The sequence below is a fragment of the Notamacropus eugenii genome, chromosome 5 (genome assembly GCF_028372415.1).
Source record: "Notamacropus eugenii isolate mMacEug1 chromosome 5, mMacEug1.pri_v2, whole genome shotgun sequence".
In the NCBI taxonomy this organism is placed as follows: domain Eukaryota; kingdom Metazoa; phylum Chordata; class Mammalia; order Diprotodontia; family Macropodidae; genus Notamacropus; species Notamacropus eugenii.
In genome coordinates this window covers 205,361,491-205,380,433 of record NC_092876.1, presented here as the reverse complement: position 1 = coordinate 205,380,433, position 18,943 = coordinate 205,361,491, and the positions used below count along the sequence as shown (strand labels likewise).

Below are 18,943 nucleotides of genomic sequence, written 5' to 3'. Positions count from 1 at the left end.
GCTGGAAAAGACTTTTGAGAGTCCATGGAACAGCAAGGAGATCAAATCAGTCCATTCTTAAAGAAATTAATTCATGCTATTCACTGGAAGGTCAAACACTGAAGCTTGAATACTCTGGCCGCAGAAGAAGATAGTACTCATTGGAAAAGATCTTGATGTTAAAAAGACTGAAGGCAAAAGAAAAAGGAGATGGCAGAGATGAGATGGATAGTGTCATGTAAACAATGAATATGAACTTGGACAGACTTTGAGAGGTAGTAGAGGACAGAAGGACCTGACATGCTATGGTCCATAGATCATAAGAAGTCGGACATGACTGAATAACTGAACAACAAGCTTGCAGTAGCTTTTCAGGAAACCATATTTGGAGGGGGTGCTATAATTATTGGGTGATGAGTGTTTCGGAGCGTTAAAAAAACCAAAGCAGTGAAAACTGAGGAGGATAATGGCTACCAAGCAAAAAAGGCTTCTTTTTGAATTGGGTTTCAGAGGATGAGGAGGAATTTAAAAGAGAGAGTGAGAAGAAAGGACATTCCATGTATGGGGAACAGTGTGGACACACAGAGGTGGCAGGGCACAGGGAACATTCCAGTGACAGAGTAGTCTAATTTGGCTATAATGTAAAGAAAGTGTGTGAGAGTAGTACAAGAAAAAACTGAAAGGACAAAGTGGCATCAAACTGTGGAGGTTCTTGAATGCCAGGAAAAAGAGGAAGAACTTTATGCAGGAAGAAGAAAGCTCTGGAGATTTCTGAGCGTAGGTGTGACATGACCTGATCTATATACAAAAAGCATGCAAGACCAAATCGTTTTTAGTAGAACAATTCTGCATAAAAGTTAAAGAAGTAACTTTAGGGAATAGGCCTAGAGACGAAAGACTGGGAGAAGAAGTGAATTTGGAGGCGGGGGTGGGAAGCCGAGGAATTACCCCAAGGATGGGCCAGAAGGGAGTCAAGATGAAACAAAGGAACAGCACGAGCCTCTTTAATGTTTTAACTTGCACCAGACTCAATGAATAAGTCTGTGATGCTGTATATAGTTTATAGACCAAGATTCTTCTCTATAATAGTAAAAACAGATGCAATTTTTAATATGGCTGAGACTATACAATTTATTGTAGTGGCCAGCATAGAAGGATTCCAAAGGAAATATGGAAGGAAGGAAAGAAAGGCCTGAATTCCAGGGGCCATAGAATCATAAATTTACGCAGAGGTTCCCCAAGTAGACGATACTGCCCCCCGGGGAGCACTGGAATGATCATAATTGGGTGGGGGTGGCAGTAGCCTCAGGTGCAATTGCGGGGCATGGACTGTAAATAAGGGAGTGGTGGAAGCATAAGGAAAGAAAAAAAAGTTTTGAAAAATCATTCGTAGGTGTTTCATCTGCTGCGTAACAGAATTAAAGTAATATTAATTACATTATTTTCCAAATAAACACACAAAATGCAAGTTCTAACTGATCAGTGTCATGTCAACCAACAGGTCTTAACCATCAAATGTTGGGAGGTGAGTGTGTAGTGCATTGTTTTGAGGTCCACTATATATTGGTAGGAATGTATGTGTAATGGACTTGTTCACAATATAATGCTATACGGTTACATAATGCAATATTGTGTCATCAAAATTTCAATGCAAGAAAATCCCCAAAATTTACAATAAATTATTAAATTTAAGACATCACTTAAAAATATTTTATTTTCCTGAAATGATAGACACTTCAAAAAACCATTAAAGGGTAAAAAAGATTTTGGTGGGGGGGTACCGAGTAGTTTTTGAAAAGAGGGTGGGAGGCCAAATAAGTTTGGGAACCTCTGGATTAGGAGCTCTTAAGTTCTTTTCCAATTCTGACATTGTTTTATTCTCTGATTTGAAGAAAGACCATAGGTTCAAATCTCATCTTACTACTCAACTAGCTGTGTAAGTCAATTAATCCTTAAGATCTGTAAAATGGTAATGCTACAGTACCCACACCTCATAGGGGTGATGTGGGGCTCAAATGAGGTGATGCCCAAAAGATGTCGCTGAGGAAGACAAATTTTTAAGGAAGAATATTAGTTTTCAACGTTTCTTTCCATAAGATTACGAGTTCCAAATTTTCTCCCTCTCCCTCCCCATGGTGGCATGCAATCTGATATAGGCTCTACTTATGTATTCACATTAAACACTTTCACATTAGTCATGATATAAAGAAGAATTCTAACTAATGGGAGGAATCATGAGAAAGAGGAAACAAAACAACAAAAGAAAAGGAGAGTAAATAGCATGGAGGAAGACAATTTTTATGAGAAGCACTTTACCACCCTACCCACCCCAAATCACCCCCTGGTGTGTAATTCATTTTCCCAGATCATGCATAACTCCATCCACTGTGGTTTGGCTTAGGTTTACCCCTTCTCTTGAGGTCTCTGCTATCCCTCCTCTCTCACCTAGGTATCTCTTAGAGATAATGAGATTAGCTTATGAGGGTTTTTTTCATCTAGGACAAAAGTCCTAGTTCCATGTAGCTTCCTCCTTTCACTGAAAAGCTTTGAAAATACAGATTATAAATAAAATTCATTAAGTGCTCTGATCCCCCACACACTCTATTGCTTGCCAAAGAGAGAGGGTGGTCTTTTAGCCAGCTGAATTTGATGTAATTAATTATACACAAATTTCCCTGCCCATTCATTGCACTCAATAGACCAAGCCAGGGTATGCTTAAAACCATCTTTGCATTTATCTAGTAAAATTTTTAAATAAGCAATAAGTAAAAATTTTAAAATAACATTTAGTAATGAATCATAGTGCCCATTATATGTTATAATAAAACAGAAAGGAGAAATAAAGAATAGGATAAATTTACCACATTCTAACAATTTCTCCAAGTAGCCATAACTCAGTCCCTGCTAGATTTTCTTAATAAGCTGAGTGGTGAAGCAGGCAAAGGAAAAATACTCCAGCTGCTGGGAGGTTTACAGCCAGCGTCCTGGAAAGCATCCTCCATCTGGGCTGCTTCTGCTCCAATTCTCTCTCCCTCAGTCCTTCTCTAGAGAGAGTTAAAAATTCCCACCATAATAGAAAATTCTGCTTCCCAATTGCAATGCAACAGCTTCATTTCTTCCCAAGCTGGGAAGAAATACAGCTCCCAGGGTCTTTAGTAACCTAGGCTCCCTCAAAAGGCAGCCAGTTCAAGCCTTGCCAAAATAACTGTTACAGAAGGGAAATACTCAAAGTACTGCATGAATATCTATTATTTTTTACTTCTTTCATCCCCTTAATTTTATAGATGGGAAAACTGAGGCCCAGAAAGTTTGATACCTTGGCCCAGGGTAAAGACAAATGATAAGGAGAGGTTAGATGTGAATCCTGGACCTTTGACTAGGGATCAGAATCACAAAATGTCAGAACTGGGAGGAATCTCTACAGTCTAGTCCAACACATACCTGGACAAAGAGGGATTCCTTTTACACCATTGCTGATGAGTAGTCATACAGGCACTATTAGACGTGTGAAAGGAAACCAGTACTCCTGAAGGCAGCTCATTCTACTTTTGCACAGCTCTTTAGCAAGATTTTCTTTACACTTAGCCAAAATTTGATTCTTTGTAACTTCTGCCTGTGTTCCTTAGTTCCATCCTCTGGGCCAAGAACAGGTCTAATAATTCTGAAGGACATGATACTTGAAGATCTCTCAAGTTCCACTCAGTTGTCTATTTTCTAAACATTCCTTTTTCTTTGAAAAGATCCTAATATATTGTAGCCTTGTGTATTTTTTTTATACTTCCTGCTTTACTTTAGATGAGATCCAACTGTCAATGTCCTTCCTAAAAAAGATGCCAAGAATTGAACACAACACTCCAGCCATGTTTGACTACATCAGAGTACTAATCACTTTCACTATGGATGTCTTGTTGTTACCATGAAACCATAATCTTTGGAACAGAATGGACTCCACATGAGGGGTGAAGCATCTCTCAGACCTAGCTCAGAATTTTACTCCCTTCTTCTCACAAGAATAAGTGAACAAAGAAGGAATCGGTCTTTGCATACATACACTTGGTGCTCAATTTTTTAAAAATTTTTTTGTTTTGGCTACAAAGAAATTTTTTCCTGTGTACTAACCACAGACAGATAACTCAAAAACAATGGCTGTAAGACCTGGCTAGAGAATCTCATTTTCAGTTATCATTGGTATCAGCCTCACTGAATTCAATTCAGTTCAAAAAACATTTTTTTAATGCCTGTGATATGCAGGATACTTTTGCTATTGTAGGTACTAAGGATACAAAAATAAAGTTAAAAAAAAATCCCAAAGTGCTAATAACTTAAATCATAGTCTGACTTTGCTACTTTGGTAGAAAAATTATTAGTCTGAATACAAGAGTGATTTCCTATTGACGGAAAGATTCTGCATTTATTTCTGTTTGCAGGTAATATTTTTCTGATTGTATTTAACCCTGGAAGAACCCTTCTCAAAAGGGACTGTTTACATCTGCTATCCACATAGGTAAACAAAGTAGATGAAGAATGCATGTTGCCAGGCTTATAGATGCAATTGGGCAGTTAACATATTTGTACAGGTGCTACAGAGAAGCAATGAGCTGAGCCCTGGATTTAAAAGGAGAAAGACTCCTTTGGAGACTTCTAGCCTGGGCATCTCTGTGCCACTTTGGGAGCACTGGTAAAAAGGGCAGGTGGGTGATAGTCCTGTTTCAGTTGAGGATACTAAGGATTCTAAAGCTGCCTGGTTGAGGTGAGGAAGGAGAATTAATGCATCTTAAAGGGACTTCCCTTGTGCCCTGATTCAAAATTGAGTATTTTTCTTGTTCTAAGATTTATTAAAAATAAAGGTTGCTAGTTTATTTTTTTTTAAAAAGAGAAAGAGATTAGACAGGATCATATTTGCAGGGATTCCAAACTGCTCACTGCCCCCCAAAGTCTGTATCTTCTTAACAGCAACATTTTCATGGAATTCCACAGGCCCTGGAATGGGCTATATAGGGTACTAAAATGATCAATCTAAATCTAGAAGGGAACTTTAGAAGTCTAATACAACCCCTTTGTTTTTCTGAAGAAACTGAGTCACAGAGTAAGTTGGAGAGGCTTATCACCTATTTGGTCAGTGTGATCAGCTACTGGAACTCTCCAAGTTTGCCTACTAAAGGATGGTGGGGAGGAGCCACACAGAATGAACCTTGGTTCATTAAAGTACTGAAGTAGTCTCCTTGTGAGGATAGCAAGCTGGTTAGATAAAAGATTGATAGGTAGTACAAGTAGGTAGGTAGATAGATGATAGCTAGATTGATCGATCTTGATTTTAAATCACAACTCCACAGAGCTTCAATTTCCTCATTTCTAAAGGATGAAATTACCTCTGATATCTCTTTGTGGCTCTGGCTCCGTGTGATCCAAATCCTAGAATCATATCATCCTTTCCCTCTTGAAATTACCCTAATTACTTTTTGTGTACTTCTCACTTGGATAATTCACTTGCTTGCTCAGTAAAATATAAACTCCTTGACCACCGGGATTTAGCTTACTTCTTTATTGGTCTTTTTATCCACAAAGACTAGCTGGACCTGTAAGCTACTTGATGGCAAGGATTTTCACTTGTCTGTTTCCCGAGTGCCTGGCAAGGTGCCTAGTCGTAGTAGGTTCTTAATAAATGCTTTTTGATTGATACATACTTGTTGAATTGACGGTTAAATAAAAACCAAGAGAAAGTAGTCTTAGGAATGATTCCAGGATAAGAGTGATATCTTTGGAGAATGTCTTCAAGGTTTTCAGGTACCCTAGTAGATTTGTAGCTTGTGAACCAAGTGAGAAAGGTGTTTGTGAAGACCTCTCAAGCTCAAACCATTTATAAGAGTCTATTCAAATGTACAAATCTAGCTCCGCAAGAATAAAGGAATCCGTACTACCACTGATAAATTGGGCAAAGCATGTGCCAATTAATGTACCAGTTCCAGTGAACTCCCAAAGCAAAACACCCCGCCCAGGTCTTCACTGCATCACTTGAACTTAAACTGCGATTTTCTTGCTTTTGTTATTTCAAGGGCTTAAGCAAAGTACTCAACACGTAACATAATAAATGTCTTTAGTGCGATTTTTAGTTGTGGTCCTGGTTGGCTTTATTCTCTCTTTCGGGAAGCCGAGGTCCTCAGTAGAAAAAAATAAATGCACCCTCCTCCCTCTGCACCTACCCTAGGGACACATTCTGTCTCCATTCCTTGCTCACTCTTATGTAAAGGTCTGATCTTTTAAAAATATTATAATTTCCTCCACACCTATTTAACAGAATAAGCCACAAATAATGTGATTCTCCTTTCCTGTGCTTGCTTTCTATGCTGCCTACTCTTTAGAGAAGCTCTCCCTTTTCTAGATTTCCCGTCCTCTTTGTTCTTGCCTGTTTATTTTTCTCCTGCGTTTTAAAGGCTTCCCTGGGCTGTTTGGTTTCCAATCGTCCTTTCACTTTCTTCTACCTCTTTGTTCTCTCTCGATACCAACTTCTATGGCCCTTTGTGTGTATGTGTACGTGCGCGCGCGCCAAGTACGCTGGCATTCCTCATTGCGATAGGCACGAGCTGCTGCTCTCCAGATCTCAGTGGCAGCGCCCTTGACTTGACTTTCTGCAAGGAATACAATGGGCATCAGCCGGTGGGCTTACAAAACTCTCATATCCTTACTGCTCGGTAGGTTCCTTACGGGAAGGGCCTATGGGCTGACCCTGAGGTGCGTTCTAGCCCCTACAGGTCACCTGTCCACGTTCTCCTAGATGCTTCAGCATCTCCCGGACACATGGACTCTCTTCAGGATCCAGGAAAACGATCCTTCCGCCGTCAGGTGGTACGAAGATGGGGCGGGGCCTTTTAGGAGTCCTTCCGAGCCCACTTTCTACGTGCAGCTCAGACAGAAAATAATCGATTTAACGTGTGTGGGTGCTCGTGAGCACGCGCACGCAAAGCCGTGGGATCCAGTTGGAGGGGAAAGCAGACTGACAGGACGAAATCAAAAGGAACTCCCAGGACCAGTCCCTTGCTATCTATGTTCCACGACCAAAGATGGCCACACGATGGAGGGCGGCCAGCTACAGTCCCTGAAACCCTTTAACTATTTCTCAGAAAGTGCTTAGGGTTTGGAAAGAAAATTAGTTTCCACACTCTGTCTCCCTGCCCCTCGCCTCCTTTTCTCTTTCTCTGCATCTGTAAAATATAGATTTTTCATTTCGGGGAAGGGGAGGAGGCCACATGTAAACAAAGACCACGTAAACGAACAGGCGCCTTGTAATTGAGGAGGCGTATGCTCAGTGTCATACGGTTTTCCTTAAAATGAAGTGTAAGGACTTTTATAGGGATTCTTGTGAGTGTGTTTGAGTTCGGGGAGTTGTTCTGCCCTTCTGAAGTCTACCCAGTATACCTAACAGTAAAGGGGGAGGTGCCTGGAGATGTATGATTTGGGTCAAGGGGGAGTCTTTCCCCCAAAATGTGGAAGTATTGGGATAAGGCAACTGAAATACGAACCCAACGACTTGGGCAATGCCACACGAAAAATAAAAGCAATTATGCGAAATTCAAAAGGGGGAGAGGGGAGAAAGACGCTGTGAAAAGTTTCCATGGAGCTATGTATTTGGAAATATATAAAGTAGCCATCCCTAAGCACAGTGTATATCTGCATACAATGTAACATACGAAGTATCAATGTGTCACATTTTGCCTCCTCAAAGTAATGCATCAGGATTTACTTCATAAAAGCAGCTACTAAACCCACCACTGACCCCATTTTCAGACGCAGGGAGAATGTTCTCAGAAAGAAAGACATTTCTAGACTTAAAAAGGAACATTTTTTCCATATGAAACGGAATAGCTGGGATTTGGATTTTTTTTTCCTATGCTTTGAAGAAAAAAAAAACAGCTTTCCTCTTGCTGTGGTGAATTCATCCTCCAAAAGTGAATGGAAATGGGTGTCCCAAAGAAGGGGAGGGGAGAGGTGGCCTGTGAAAACATGTGTTCTTATTTATGGAGGGGGAGGTACATGAGTGTGAAAAATCAAGAGGAAAAAATTGGGGAGGGAGGTCAAAATGGAGAGGGTTACTTATTTTTTCCATTTGTGTGTCTTTAGAAAAAGTACAAATGGTTTCATTATTGGGGGTGTGGGGAATTTGAACAAATGTAATCGGATACAAACTAAAGAAAAAGCGCAGGCGGGTGGAATATTTTCTTTAGAAGAGGTCCTAAAAAGTCACAGAGTAGAGCCCATAGATTCACTGATGAGAGACACAAGGAGCTGCCTGATTGGCTGCATTCTCCAGCTCTTGGGGAAGCCCCGAGATCTGTTTAGAAACTCCACCCTCCCCGCCAATTCGTTTTTGTAGAAAAGTGAATGAGTCTGGACTCTGGATTTTAACGGCTTCCCCCTTTCCCCCCAGCAGATTAGCAAATGTTCCGCAATTTTTAGCAAGTTGCCTAGGGCACTAAGAAGTTAAGCAATTTGCCTGAGGTTCCACAGTCGGTAGGTCAGAGGCGGAATATGAACCTAGGTCTTGTTGATTGTGAGGCCAAGTCTGTAGCCAGGGCACTTTGCTATTGCTCTCTCCCTGGGGTTGCAGGTGATTAAATTTAGCCACCTCAGGTAAATTAACCCCCTGGTATCCACAGCACTTAGCACAGCACCGGCAAGCTCCCAGTAAATTTAATAAACGCTTGTTGACTGACTGACCTTCCCTCCTCCCCTCGTCGATTAGAGGAGATGCTTTTCCCCTTTGTGTCTCCTTACAGATGGCTCTCCCTGGGTTCATAATTGAGATGGTGGAGATGGGCTTGAGGTTGTACTGTATAAATTTGCACTTGTGATCTGTTGCCCTGTCAGTCTGTGACAGACCTTCCAGAGCTCCTGCTGTGTAGAGACTATTGTAGTTGGAAGGAAGAAGGAAAGGCAAGTAAGAAGTAAAAGGTATGGGCAGGGGCTCTCCTCCCCTCCCCCCAAGAAACCATATAAATGTCCTTCAGACATTTGGAAGGGTCTCAGGTGAGGAGGGGGGTATGATCTTTTACTGTCTCTCTCCCCCCTCTTCCTTTCGCCTTCTCTCCCTCCCCCCTCTCCCCCATGGAGGCAGGCAACTATTCTAATTCTTTTGAAGTCTAACATCAGTTGGGTGTCTACAGTCAATAATTCATCAGCCTCCTGATCCTCGTTATCATGGTGAGCAACATTCACGACATTTATTCTGTAACTGCAATGTATGACAAGCCTTGGGGGGGGGGGGATACCTAAAATTGATTAAATCATATACCCTGCCTTTATACAGCTTGCTTTTCTGGTTTTTTTTGGGGGGGGGGGCGGTAATAGTAGACAATCTGGGTTAAGTGACTTGCCCAGACTCACACAACTTACTAAGTGTCTGAAGTCAGATTTGAACTCTGTCCTCCTACCTGCAGGGCTGGTGCTCCATCCACTTCTCTATCTAGCTGCTCCCAGCGTGCTTTCTAATGATAGAAATGTGGAATGCTTAAAGCATCTGTGCTTGACTCAGTATTGGGTACTCCCTTTGCTACCAACACATTATTGCCATTTAATAGATAAACTTTAGAGGGTAGCCTGAAGTTGAATAAATGTTAGGTGACTTGCCCAAGGTCACACAACTCTAAGTGACAGATGTGGTGAGCACTGCGCCCACAATTCTCATTTTGCTTCCGGTTCCACAATAACTGTTGGCTCTTTTTGTGATTCTTTAACCCTTACATGATTTCTTATCAAAACTCCCCTTTCCATGTAATACTAGTCTGCTGTGTATCACATTTCCTTATTATTGTTGTTATAGATGATATAGGGATACAAACATTGGTTCAGGGAACTTCTACTATAAACTTAGAGAGCTGCCTAGAAAGTTGAGAGCTTGTCTTGCCCCTGGCCTGTCAGAGGCAGGACTTGAACCCAGGCCTTCCTGGCTTTGAGGCAAGCAGTCTGTCCATACCACGTGACCTCTCGGATAACTGTACCTTACATTTATATAGCACTTTAAGATTTTAAAAGTGCTTTCTTCTCGACGACCCTGTGACGTCAGTAGTAGCAAGTGTTGAGGTCTGAATTTGAACCCATATCTCCTGATTCTAGGTAAACTGTTCCTCCACATCTCTTTGTGCTATAGAATCAAGTGACTAAAATTTGCAAATGCCTGCTGTGCAAGGTGTTACACTCAGCATGGGGATGGGGGATGATAGGGAGATGTGGAGATACAGATATGCGTAATAATTGGTGCCTCCGAAAGCCCAGCGATCACACAGGAGTGATCGTTGTAGGCGAGAGTTAACAGCCACAGACATGGGTAATTCTGATTTCCCTTAATACTTATAAATTAATTGTCCTAACACAGTGTCCTGAGGCACAGAAATTAAATTGTCTTTATCATTATCCAGAAGTGCCCCAGTTAGGTGGACTATAAACTCCTTGAAGGCAGGCACAATTCTTTAGTGCGTAATACTGTTTTACCTGGAGTAAGCACTTAAATGTGTGTTCGCTTTGATGCTGATTAAATAACTCTCACTTGTCTTGGTCAGTCCTTGGACAGGGAGAACATCTCTGTATAAGTGAATAAAATAGAAGGGGGAGAGAGTTTGAGATGGAGAAGAAAAATTGAAATGGTTTTTATTCCCTAAGCCTCCCTCGTTGAAACCTTGTCCCCTTCCCAACAACCTGTGAGCCAAACAGAAGCAGGAGAGGAGGAAAAGAGGGGCAATGTATGGTAGAAGATGGTAACTTGTACCATGCTGTGAGTTGGGGACCAGTTCCAAGCCAATCTTCTGTTTCTGCCTTTGACCTCAGAAGTCCTGTAGCACTCAGGGAGTGTTCTGTCCCGCTTGGTGGTGCTCCCTTATGCTCCCACCCCACATATGTAGGCTGTTTTCTTAGCTAGACAGGGATTCACCTTGGGGGCAGGTATAATATTTTATCTTTGTCTTTCCCATGACACTTAAAACATAGTAGACGTTATGTTTGTTGTTGCTAGCAAAAATGAAGATGAGGAGTAACAAGAAAATAAAATCCACTGAAGAAGACCCAGAATTCGGCTTTCTCCTCTTCTCCTCCATCTTCCAATCCAAGGTGCTGGCCAAAGGAAGGCAGGAAGGGGAAAGCAGAGGGAGAGAAGACTGAAGGCAGGGTGAGCTTCAGATAGTCTTGTAAAATCCTTTAGGACAGGGACTATGGAGTTTTTTCATCTTTTTTATTTTTAGCTCCTAACAGAGTACACAAAGCCAGGTGCTCAATAAATGTTTATTAAATTGCTAATCTTTGGCTCATTTCTACAGAATCTCAAAGCCAGAAGGGCCTTTAAGATCATCTGGCCCAACCTTGCTCTCCTACTTCCATTTTATAAATGAGAAAACTGAAATTCAGGGTGGTTGATTGAGGTTCCTATGGCTAGTAAGTATGGTCAGAATTTGAATACAGGTCTCCAGCCCTTTCCACCTTGGAGCCTTCTGTGCTGTCCATTGATCTGCAAATAAATGCGTATGTAAGTTTATTCCTGCCTGACCTCATTTCCCCCAAAAGGCTGAGCTAAAAAAAAAAAAAATAGCAAGCTTTAAGCTGCTGTGGACTCTTCTTTAAGGTGGGGTGGGAAGAAGAGGGGAGGGAGAGTTTGAGTGATGTAATTTCTACCCACCATCCAGGCTGACGGTTCTAGTACTAGACTGCTCTTAATTGTTTAGGATATTCAGCACATGCGCAGTGAAGCCAAATTCAAAGTATGATTGTTAGGTACGTAGGTTTGTTCCTCACGGAGAAAAGCCTTTTCTAAGGACTACTAATTATATTCCTAATTCCAGGCATCATTCATCACTGCAAATGCATATGAGAACTTGATGGGAGAAGTAGGTACAAATATGTCACTGGTTAGAAAATACAAATTACCTGCCATGATGCTGGTACATAATGAGGTCAGCCTGTCAGTCAACAAACATTTACTAAGTGCCAACTTAATGTGTGTGCCAGGTACTATGTTAAATGCTGGGGATACACAAAGAAAGGTGAAAGACAGTTCTTGCTCTCAAGGAGTTTATCCTTATGTGCTTAGGTTATGTCACTAAAATGCAGTTGAATTACCTCCATCATAAAATTTTAGAACTAGAAGGAAGATTTTTTCTGTTCCCAAACCTTCATTTTATAGCCTATGAACCCAAGGGCCATAGAGGTTAAAAAACATACCCAGGACAAGTTGGAGCCAGGACTAAAACTCATTTCTCCTGACTTTCAGGCCAGTGCCTGATTGGCAATAAAGTTTTAAAGGCTTTGTACTCATACAGGAGATAAACTACAGAAACCTTGTAGAGCTGGGGCCATTCCTTGTAATTATCACATTTTTCTAAGCATGAGGCTCCTCTCTCAGTAACCCTTATCTGTGCGTATATGTACCTGAGACTTGACCTGAATTCTTGATCCTTTATTTTCCCAGGTTCACCATGTTTCACAAGTTTGCATTGTTTACATACAGTGCTGAGTTTGGACCATTCTCTTGTCTTCTTTTGCTTGCAGTCCCCTCATTCAAGTAGTTTCTAGAATGAGTATTAGAAGAGGGTGAATACTGATTACTCCAATCCTCCCCTCTTCCTAACTTCTCTCCAGCCCCCTGGACTCATAACCTAAGTGCCTTCCTATTCTTAACCTCTCATCCAACTCCCAATCCGATTGCTTACCCAATCCTGTGGTTTCTGCCTTTGTAACTTCTCTTGTGTTTGCCACCTCCTCTCTCTTTGCCCATTGCTGAGACCTTGGTACAGACCCTCACTGCCTTATGCTTCATCTCCCTGATTCAGGTTCCTTCCTCCTCCAGTCCATTCTTCACTCAACTACCAAAGTGAGTATAGGTCTGGCCTTGTCATCTATCCTCACCCCCTTTCAATCAATTCCAGTGGCTCCCTATGACCTCAAAGATAAAATATATCCTTTATCTCCACTTGAGAACAGGGACTGCTTTTCCCCCTTCCATTTCTCCGTATCCCCTGCACCTAGCATGACTGTCCCATAGTAGATCCTTCATTAATGCTAGTTGACTGTCTGACTCTCTGATTTTTAAAACAATTCATAACCTGTTCCTATCTTTTCATCTTCTTACACCTTACTGTCCTCCATGTAGTATTTGATCTAGTGACATTAGCTTCTTTTCAGTTCCTTAAAATAGATATTCCATCTTCTGGAAGTTCCATTGACTGCCCCCATGCATGGCATTCTCTCCTTCAGCTGCTGTTCTGTCTGACTTCCTTCCAATTCCACCTTCTGGAAGAAGCCTTTTCACTCCTCAACCTTAGTGCCTTCTCTCAGATGACTGTCTCCAATCTGTACTGTCTCAATCTTGTTTGTACATAGCTGTTTGCATGTTGTTCCTCCCCCATTAGATTGTCTGCTCCTTTAGAGACAAATAGGTACATACATGTAAAAGTATTCTTTATATACTTTCATTTATCAGTTCTTTCTCTGGATGCAGCTAGTGTCTTTCTTCATATGCCCTTTATAGTTAATTTGGGTACATTTAATGACTTATTCCCTCGAAGTCCTTCTTAAAACAATATTGCTGCTACTTTATACAACAGCAGGGACTTTTTATTTTTCATTTCTTTGTATCCCCAGCATTTAGCACACTGCCTGGCACACAGTAGTCACTTAACACATGCTTGTTGCTTTGGTTTGCAGTCCTTTCGTAAGAATTTTAAAAAACACCTTAATTGCGTGGAAATACAAAGTGAACCAAACTAGGAAATTCCCCTGTGTACATTGTCTGGCCCCTTAAGAGACGCCACTAGTGGATTAATATTGGAATCACCTGCTGTGCCATTATGGCCACTGCTCCCCCTTTTTTAAGCCAAGATGCCAGGATTGAAGGACATGCCAAGTTATTAGAGGGAAGTTTCTAGAAAGGGAAGTGCCTCAGAAACTCACCTGAAAGTCCTAGTATTAATCCCAGATCCCAACTGGCATTTCCAGGTTGCCTTCAAAGGTTTCTGGGAGCATTTAAATGTTCCTAATCCTGGGAACTATCAACTTGAGAGCCCACCGAACAGAAAATTTCTTTCCGGTGTCTTTACTCCAGGAAAGAAAATAACCATTAGCTGATGTTATGCGATAGTTTGAGTAGCTGCAAAGGAAGTAATTTTTGTTGTTGTTTGGGCATGTTAATTACCAAGGAACCGGCTCATGGCTTTTAACTGGTTTTTGAGAAGAGCCATCAACTAACTAAGTAGGTCCTTACGGAAGAGGCTGCAGTGAGGTCCTTGATGAAACTACCAGAAGACCACAGAATTTGGGGTAGGATTGGGTCGAGTCGGAATGTACTTCTTGGCACCCCTTCCCCACCATTCCTCTTTGAAGGCTTGGGGGAAATCCCTTTCCATTATGGTATGGCATTAGGGGCAGCATGGTGGTGAGAGTCCTGGTCTCTGTCCCCTTGTCAGGTCGGGCTCCTGCTAGCCACTTGTAGAGACATCTGGGAACTAAGTACAGACGACTTCTGTTTTGACTCCTCATTTTCTCACATTTTTTTTCTCCTTTTAAAGGTTGCCTGTCTTCTATCTTTCTTTCTTATTTTTGTGTCTTTTTCCCCCCATTCTGTTCCTTTTCAACCTAATTTTAAAGTGAAAACACATGGCTGCAACCCTTCCCCTCTCCATTTACTCAGCTGCACCTACTTACTCAATTTGAACTGGAGGACCCGTTTACAAACTTTCAAAACTAAATCCAGGGCCAGTGCAGAGAACTATATAAACAAAGGTCTGATTTCATTTTTACTTGTTTCATAAAGTTTGGGTTTTCCTCCCCCTCCCTTTCACAGATGACCTTCCTAGTATTTAAAAGACCTGTCCTTTCCCCTCCTTTCCTTTGCTAGAAGTTTGCCCTTAATTTCTAAGGCAGTGACCAAATTAATAGGCCTTAGGAAGAAATGGGGAGTTTAAAATTGATGGCTTCTGGCAAACTGTCAGCTGATATTAGTGATATCGCTCAACAGAGTGTCAATTTGAGAATCTTCAGCACAGCGCATTAGAATGTTAGAAACCTGATTAAAGGATTAAAAGAATTCTACTTTATCTTTCAGCAAAGGACTTGTAAAACTAGTTCACTTGACTGGCTAATCCTTGCTAACTTTTGGAAGGAACAGGAAAGGGGGCTGGGGGCCTTTAGAGAAAACTGCCTAGGGGATGGAGAAAGTCATTTCCGGTGAGTTTAGCTACCCACATTTCAGTGCACGAGAACCAGGAGAGGAAAATTAACCTCTTGTGTATAATAAAGGAAATAATCAAAAGAAAACTGTTGGAAATAAGACAGCTCTTCTATCCTAAAATGATAAGAATTATCAGGATTCCTGCCTTTCTTTTCTTCTTTAGGAATGAAAGATTGTGATTTGTATTTCTGTAAGAAACTCTGCCACTGTAGATCTGCACTCTTTCTACGTAAGAGAATGGCCTTGGGGGCACTGAGAGGTTAAGTGACTGCCAGGGTGTGTCAAAGGGGGAACTTGGACCCAAGTCTTCTCAAACCCAAGGTGGGCCCTTTATTTGTTATACTGTATTACTTCTCTTTTGGTTCTGATGAATAAGGCCATTTTGATTAAATAGCAAGCATTTTCCTGGACTGTTTGTCCAGAATAAGAGCTCTGAGAGTCTTCCTTCCTTCATATGGAAAAATAGTCTGTCTTTGATTTATTTGATGAGGATGATGATAGTAGTAGTAGCTAAAATGTATGTAGAACTTGAAGGTTTACAAAGCACATTACGTTTCTCCCATTTTACCAGTTGAGGGAACTGAGGCAAACAGAGTATCTGACCCATTTTAAGTCACAGAGGGTACTAAGTGTCTTGAGTACAAATCTGAACTTGGATCTTCCTGAATCCTGGTCCAGGACTCTAATCAATGTGTAACCTAGCTGCCCAATATGATGTTCATGAACACACTGAAGATAGCAATCCTACTGCTCGTGATTGTACATCCAACTATTTTCCAAGTGTGGACAAATAATTGTGAGCTTATGCTTAGCTTTTGAGTGTGTTCCTTTTTTTTCACCTCACCGATTTGACCTTTTTCTATCCAGGCAAAGGAAAAAAGCAATATTATTTTCAGTTCTGTGGTTCTTTCTTCCTAATTCCACCTTTTGAGTTGTTTGTGATCTTTCATGTAGTTCTTTTTTCAGTAACAGTCCTGCCCAAAAGCAGGGCAAATCCTATACTCCCTAGATGTAAAAACAAGTGTAGGGAGGTGAAAAAAATCTAAGGACAAAAGGATGTTTTGGTTTTATTGTTTTAAGATCTGTTAAAGAAAAGAGATTAAGAGAGGAATGAATAAAAATCAAGAATCATCAGGGGTGGTTGAGAAGTTGAGAAAAAGTAGAACTTCTCAGCTCACTTTGCTTTTGTTTGCTTTGCCTGTAGAATGTTCTTTATACTGGAGTGTTGAGGGTAGTAAGAGGGTTCCAGTCTGCCTTCAGTGAGTTCAAATTACCGTGTCCAGATGACTGATCTCAGTATACTGTAATAACTTGTGGATCTGATTGTTGAACCATGGTGAGTGGTCTTTGGAAAATTTAGGAAGATAAGATAGCAGATAATCTGAAGAGAGACGTTTAATCTTCAAGCTATAAGCCTATGAGTTTTGCTTTGGTTCTGGGCCAATTCTGGAATGTATTATTAGAAGGATGGTTACTGGACATATAGAAAAGGAAGCAGGAAACATAAAACTAGCATAGTTTCAAAAGAACAGGTCATATCAGACTCATGTTACTTCCTGTTCTCAGAGAGGAAGCTAGGTAGTGAAGTGTGGATAGAGGGCTGGTCCTGGAGTCAGAAAGGGCTGAATTCAAATCCAGTCATTAGTTATGTGATCCTGGAAAAGTCACTTAACTGTCCTGTGCTTCGGTTTCTTCATCTGTAAAATGGGGATGATAATAACTTTGCCAGAATGGTAGTAAGGAGCAAATAAGATAATATTTGTAAAGTGCTTTGCAGTCCTTAAAGTCCTATATAAATGCTATTTATTGTTATTACCTACTATAGGATGATGAGATCGCGCATAAGGGAAATGCCATAGACATAGTTTAGGTAGTAGATTGTTTTAACAGAATTTTTTAAAAGCTTTTTTTTGCCATCCTTTCAGATAAGATGGAAAGATTCAGTGGGCTTGATATAATGGTACAGTTAAGTAGTTTCAGATTTGGTGGAATGATTCTTTCCAGAGGTACTGGTGAACAGTTTGGCATCAGCCTGGAAGATAAAGCATTTATTAATCACTTATTTATGTTTATGATCCTAATCTCTGGAGATCTAAGTACAAGCAAGCAAGACAGTGCCTGCCTTCAAAGAACTTACCTCCCGATGGGGGAAGACAACAATGGAGAGGTGTAGAAATATGGGGTAGGGGGAGGTGGCAGGACTGGAGATGTCCTGAAAGCATAGTGGAGACTTGGAATGAGCAGAAGAAGGCCAAAACCAGTTAAAGACAAAGCTGGCCTCTCAGCTTCAGAAGCAGAGGTCCCGTTCTCTGGTGGAGAGGAAATGATGACCCTAGGGAAATAGACTATGTAGGTGTTGTCCTCTTTAGTTATCTAAGAGAATCAGTGATATCATGATGATAACATCAAGGTGAGGAGTGTTCCACTGTGGGCCAATCAGCCCAATACAGTTTCAGAAGGCTCTGCCATGGGTCAGGCACCAGTAGTCCCTTAGAATATTTGGGATGGAGAGGTCTCTGGATTTGTGCAGCTCACATTTACTTTGTGTGACTGCAATTCTGCTTTGTTCATAGAACACCATACTGGGTCCTGGTCCTCTGTAAGCATCTCCCATATCTCACAATCTATACCAAAATTTCAAAGAGAAACCTTGAGTGTCCTTTTGATCTCCATGTGAGCCCTTGCCTTACAAAAGTTCTCAATAAAATAGTCTTATGTAAGTTTATGTTTGGCATTCTGGCTACATGCCCACCCCCTCCACCACCACCACCCATTGGTGTTCAGCTCTAGAGAGGATCTCAGTGTCTGGTGCCTTAACTTGCCAGGTGATCTTCATAATCTTTCCAAGACAATTCAGATGGAAGTAGTACTAATAGATTGTCCAGGTTTCACAGGCATATAACAGTGTAGTCAGCACAATGGGCTCTGTAGGCTTTCAGCTGGCCTAATACCTCTTTTCTTCCACATTTTCTTTCAGAGCCTCCCGAAGACTGATCTAGGTCTCGTAATGCATGCATCAATCCTATCATATGTGGACATCCCTAGAAAATATACTACCAAGGTAAGTGGTATCCATAATATTAAAAATTTCTCCACTTATTGTGACCAATGGTTGCATGTATGGAGACTGGTGGAGGTTATAATAAGTGATTAATAAATGCTTTATCTTTCAGGTTGATACCAAACTGTTCACAGGTACTTTGGAGAGAATCATTCCACCAAATCTGAAACTACTTAACTGTACTATTATCAAGCCCACTGAATCTTTCCATCTTATCTGAAAGGATGGCAAAAAAGGCTTTTAAAAAATAAATCTACCTAAACTATGTCTATGGCATTTCCCTTATGGGCGATCTCATCATCCTATAGCAGGTAACAATGGTACTGATTTGTCAGGCCAAAATTAGCAGAAGTGGCAGAGAATCAATCCATCCTCTGCTGCATCTCAGCCGCAATCATCTGGAAACAAAATGTCGTTCACCAACTCTTCTTCCACTTTGGCTTTTCTTGTAGCCTTTCCATCCTGGGCTGTGACCAGTTGTCTTGACTTTTGTCTTGTCACTAAACTGAGTCTGAAAGAAAGAGACCGACAACTTTGCTCAGTCAACTCTGGCTTGCTTACATCTAATTCACAGGCCGTTATTTTACTATTTAACCATCTTCCTGTTTTAGCTGCCTTGAAGTCCTGTGGCAGTGGGAAAGTGATGAAGTAGCAGGTGTGGATACACTGGTAACTGTAGCCACGACCCTGCATAAGTATCC

The 18,943-nt window shown here is 41.2% G+C and overlaps 2 long non-coding RNA genes across 2 annotated transcripts; one reads left to right on the top strand and one right to left on the bottom strand.

Annotated features, from left to right (window-relative positions):
- Nucleotides 1–5,506: 5,506 nt before the first annotated feature.
- On the bottom strand, nucleotides 5,507–6,843 carry LOC140505688 (uncharacterized). The gene is made up of 2 exons (XR_011967616.1): nucleotides 6,682–6,843; nucleotides 5,507–6,605 (listed from the first exon to the last, which is right to left on the bottom strand). It is a non-coding gene; the product is annotated as an uncharacterized lncRNA (long non-coding RNA).
- Nucleotides 6,844–13,770: 6,927 nt separating this feature from the next.
- On the top strand, nucleotides 13,771–18,507 carry LOC140505687 (uncharacterized). Its single transcript, XR_011967615.1, has 4 exons — nucleotides 13,771–14,271; nucleotides 15,345–15,502; nucleotides 18,159–18,242; nucleotides 18,355–18,507. It is a non-coding gene; the product is annotated as an uncharacterized lncRNA (long non-coding RNA).
- The last annotated feature ends 436 nt before the right edge of the window (nucleotides 18,508–18,943 follow it).